This window comes from Phoca vitulina, unplaced genomic scaffold, assembly GCF_004348235.1.
Source record: "Phoca vitulina isolate PV1807 unplaced genomic scaffold, GSC_HSeal_1.0 scaffold67, whole genome shotgun sequence".
NCBI lineage: Eukaryota > Metazoa > Chordata > Mammalia > Carnivora > Phocidae > Phoca > Phoca vitulina.
In genome coordinates, this window is record NW_022589770.1 from 2988672 (window position 1) to 2994307 (window position 5636).

Consider the following 5636-nt stretch of genomic DNA (forward strand, 5'->3'; position numbering starts at 1 on the left):
CACAAAAGGTACTTTTATTGACTGAGTGATTGGTGTGCATTGAAGCACTGAAATGAAGTGAGAATTCACTAAACATAGTTATTTCACCCTTGCTAAATAAGAGAATTCCTTCGAGGGAAAGAACCATCTTTGTTTAGGCTTAATGGAGTTTTTGGGGGGATGAAGTTAAAGCTAAACTAAGATGGTAACTGAGACACAGAGATCAGTTAAACTGATCTCTATATCAACGTGAATAGGAATTTAAGGGGAAGTGAATGAATAAATGAGCTGGAGAGGAGAAGGAACAACAAAGATTGAGTTGGAGACAGAGGGCAACATGGGGGAGGAAAGTTCCTGGTTTCAGGAATTGCCACAATATTTTAAGAGGAGGAATGTCAAGTTTCCATTTTGGATTTTTATATCATACATTCCTAGTCCCAAAACTGTAGTTAAGACTGCCATACACAGCCTTGGGTTCATGCACTTTGGACAAGCAGGGATTAGGATTGTGCTCTATGGGATGATATGATCCTGTGAAGGAACAGGAGTAAAAATCCAAGATGGCCCAAAGACTTCATTGCACATACAAATTCAGAGTCAGAGCTTACTAAGAGAAAGCGTCACTGCCACAACCACCACCACCACCACCATCACCATTTATCATCATCACCATCAAGAACCTCCAGATATGCTAGAAAACACACCAGATATACCATTATATATCTCATGGGGTTCAAACAAATTGCACCTAAATCTTACAGGGCAAAGTAGCGCAAGCAATTGGAGGTCTTGGACACAGCCAGAAGCAGCTGAAATCTGGGTCTACACGCTGAGGTAAATAAATAGAGCACACTGAACCCTCACTGTCACTCTAACAACAGAACAGTTCCAAATCCTAGGTGTTTAGGGTTTCGTTTTTTGTTTTTTTCCATTCCCCTTAATACCTTCCAGGGATTTCTCAGAAATGAGAAGAAAAGTCTCAGAAGAAAATACCAGGTAAATCGCAGGTCTTGAGCAAACAACCTCTCTCTATTAAGAGAGATCCCTGCGCAATTTTCCAATGCCTTGGGGAGAAACTTCCATCGCTTCTAGTTCTTCAGTCAGGATCACTATACATGTAAATATATTTACTTCCCATTCCATTAGCATGGGAATAGGATGTGGAAGTCTTCTGCTACAACTGCTCATCTTCAGAGCCTCTGACATGTCAGATAACTTAAAATATCTGTAAGTCAAGGTAAGGGTGTGTTGGAGGTCTTTGAGATATCAAATTGCAACAAACTCTTCATTGTTAGAGACAAATTCTTTATCTAAAGGGAGTATCTGATATTCCTTCAGGACTTGTAATTTTAATTTTTTTTTGCTTTAGTTTTTTGCTTAAGCTCAAATGGAATGTAGAATCTGATAAGGAATCTAACAAGGAGGGCTAAACCCTACAACTTTGGTGTCATCTGGATTTTCTGTTTAGGATGTGCAACTACATCATTTTCATGATCAAAATACCTCATTATGTGTACAGACCAGACATCAGATTGACAGACTCAACCACATGGAGCTGTTTCTTCAGCTTTTCTCAAGACAGCCTATAATTCTTATCTTATTCATAAACTGTAGACAAGAACTTTGTGTTTATATCCTAACTATTTTCCAACATGGCATCTTTTTGTCCTAATACTTTTGCAAAGTACCTTGCTTTTCACAATATGTTGACTACTGAAAAAGCAGTATACCCATTAGGTGTTTGCAAATCAAACAAGTATTAACTGTAACCAGGAAACTTACACTTTATGGAAATCTAAGCAAAAAAGCAAAGAAATTTTGTAATGTAAAAAAATAGTCCCTTATTCATTAGTTCTGTAAGTTTGTATGTAAGCAGGCTTTCTTAAAGTCAATGATATCTATATACTTTAAAATATGATGTTATTTTTGTTATCAAAGAACTAGTAAACTACTCATGATCTCTCTTTTTTTCTCCGATCCCAATTACACTAGAAATCTACAATTCTGCAGCAAATCTTAGTCACACTGCACAATGGTGTCCCACTGACACTTCTTTTCCTAATGGAATGACTTTCTAATTGGCTTAAATATAGAATAATTGTGTCACAAAAGAAAAATGCCCATTACCATTAAACCCATGCTCAGAGAAGGAGGAGGGGTTGAGGAAGACTGACTCCTCCAAACCCCTAGCCTAAGATTAAATGTGTACTAATCTATCACTGTATCAGTCTATAAAAGCATTCTGCTGCTGCCTCAGCCTTCACACCGCACAGAATCAGTTCATATATATTTCCCATTTGGGGTTTTGGGCAAAGTTCCATTGAGGTCTGGTCCAGGAAAGTCCCCCAGGGCTTTCAGGGTCATAAGTCCTGCAGGTTTATGATGGTTTGGTTTTAACTTCTGACTACACTGGGCAAGATTTTACATACCTGATGATAGCAAGCCTTACTGTGGGCCAAAAAGTTCTGCAATTCAATTGGTGGTAAGTCTTGCTAATTCCCTAAAGCCTAGCAAGGAAGCTGAGAAGAAGGATAAAACACACAAAAAATAGAATTGTTGCTAGGCATACGGAATCTGGCCCTCTGAAAGTGTTAGAGGATTGACTTGCGAAAATGTACGCTTGTGAATTTTTATGTAGGGAGTGTGTCTTGTGAATTCTATGGCCACGCTGCACTTGACAATGATGTCCCCTAAAATTATTGTGCAAATCTTAGGGAATCAAAGACTTGAATCGGTGAAGTCATATCCAATAAGAAGAAACCGGAGGACCAGCAAGAGCTCCTTGACTTTTGACGTGCTTGCATCTCCCATGAAGAATTTCCTAATCTTTCTTTCTCCCCCCAAGCCTACCCCACACTTCCAATGGGGTAAAAGTTCTTAAATGTTTAGAAATTCACTTTCTGAGAAATATCTTTGGATGGTGTTTATATTTCTGGTTAATGATCTCAACCCTATATTTGTTTTGCTTCCCAGACAAAGAGGAAGAAGCTCAGCAAGTTCATTTATCTTTATTTCTTCTTTTCTTCTTTTTTTTTTTTAAAGATTTTATTTATTTATTTGACAGAGAGAGACAGAGGGAGAGAGGGAACACAAGCAGGGGGAGTGGGAGAGGGAGAAGCAGGCTTCCCGCAGAGCAGGGAGCCTGATGCAGGGCTTGATCCCAGGACCCTGGGATCATGACCTGAGTTGAAGGCAGACGCTTAACGGCTGAGCCACCCAGGCGCCCCTTTTTCTTCTTTTCTTTTCAGATTATATTTGGACCCAAGCATCAACCAACAGATTAGGAGAAGCTCCTTTTGCAAAGAGAACCAAGAGCTTTCTAATAGGATTTGTTACATTCCAACATACTCTCAAAATGTCGCTTCTCCAATGGCCTCCCCCTACCAGCAATAACCTGTAGACACCCTCATAATTACCAAGATATCCACATTTCTTCTGGGAAATGAAGTAAGGAGATGAGTTTCAATCACATCTGATGCAATGTTTCACGTGGCAGAATGAGTTCACAGACAGACGGATTCTGCTACCACCAGAGTTTTTTGTTTGCTTTTGTTTTTTAATATTTTTCTCTACATGCTGAAAACACTGTTGTTAAATGGTTGACATTTTGGATTCACCCTACTGGTCATGGTGGTGGTACTTTTTAAACCCTCACCTGAGTAATTAATCAACAAATATTTCTTGAATTCTCACCAAGTATTCATCTTGTGCTATGAGTTGTAGAAGATATACAAGCCAGGGAAAATATGTTTGTTCCCCCTCAAGAAGCTCATAATTAAGTTAGGAAAAGAAGGCTAACAGCATGAAACAATAACCAGCATACAAGATGATATATCATGATGGTTGAGTTATCCAGTTCATCTAGTATCAATGGCTCAGAACCTCTCCTGGGTCCAGCAGCACTTTGAAGTTCAGGTAAAGGCTTTTCAGTTTCTCCCCAGAAATATGCATATAGTTCATACACACATAATTTCACATAATTTCACATAATTTCTCCTTTCTCCAAAGGAGAGGACAATGGTCCATGAACTTCCTCAAATCCATTAATGAATGCAGAAGTAGTTTATGAATCACTCCCCTAAGAACTATAGAAGTTCAGAGGAGAAGGAGCTCATTTAATGCAGAGAAACCTAAAGGGGTTTAGGGAAGGCATGGGGGTTTACAATTTATCTTGGATGGTGGATGAAATTTAGTAGAAAGGAAAGGAAATGAATCTTTATGAGAGACGTAAGTAATTCATATGTCATTTAATTTCATCTACACAGCAATTCAGTGAAGGAGTTACTGTGTTCTCCATGAGAGAGAAATGGAGATCAGAGAAGCTTAATAAATTGCCCAAGATCCCTCTCAGCTATTTAATTCCTAAGCTGGATTGAAACTCATGTTTTTATGAAAATAGATCCCAGCTACTTCCTCTACACACTATTGAAGAGGAGAGATGATAAATCTTCTGTAATCTAGTGACTATGTCTTCTAATGCACATACATGATCTGATAGAGAATTTGGGGGTGAGGATAATAGAAGAACTCTTCTAGCTCTCTAGCAAAATTAAGTTAAATGAGGCCATGATTGAGATTGGCACTCTACTGTTAATATGTTACCTATGAACTAAGGACATATAGTAAATTTGGTGTGAATTCTGAATTTTTTTCCAGGCCCTTATATACAGTCGGTGTGGTGGGACAGGATTATTGTTTTCACCTTTTTGTTCTGTCCCTGTAATAACATAATATGATTTTTCATGTGATTTGCCCATATGTCCTAGCAGGCAGAGTACACATCGCCACCCCATTGACCTTGGATTTGGCCTTGTGAATTAATTGCTCTGACCAATGGAGTGTGGATGGAAGTGTCAGTATGACAGTTTGGAGCAGAGTCTTCTAGGAGGGGTGTGTTCTCTTCCTCCTTCTGATCTTCTGCTCTCCTCCATAACGTCACAGACAGTAGCTGGCCCCATCAGCCTGAACTGTAGAATGAGAAGATACGTGGAGCAGATAGGGACTCAGTCTGTAGCCTGGAGGCAATTTCAGCTGAGCCCAGTTAAACCAGCAGAGCTGGAGCTGACTTGTAGAAGTCAGAAGTGTATGAGTCAGAAGTGAATATTGATTGTAGTAACTAATCGAGATTTTGAAGTTGTTAGCACAGAAAATACTGGCTTTTGATAGTTGGTCCAGCATGGCCTCAAGACTTTAAAACGAACCAAGAGTCTAAGTCTCACCAGAGAAATTCAAATAACATCAGAGATAATTCTAGAACTAACCTGAAGTAACTGGTGTTTCCAGTCAGGAATAATAACATGTACAAATAGGATTCTTAGCCTCTTATTTCCCCATCCTGTCAGCATAGGCCCCAGCCTCCAGGGAGATGGTAGGAGGCTAAACATCATTTGAGGACTTAGCTCTGGATTAGAGCTAGAAATTCTCACTGATAGAAATCAACTCAAGCATTCAGCTGTGGGTTTTCCCTTCTCTTCCTTGTTCTCAATGTAGAGGAGGGAGGTAAGATGGATATAAGACAGAAACATATAGGAAAATGACAAGCTCTTAGGCAGTTCACAAAGTTGACAACTAGACTCCGAATAACTGAGAACATGTTGTATTTTTAGAATCCATATATACATATAGAAACGAGCATATGCATTTTTGCTCTTTACCAA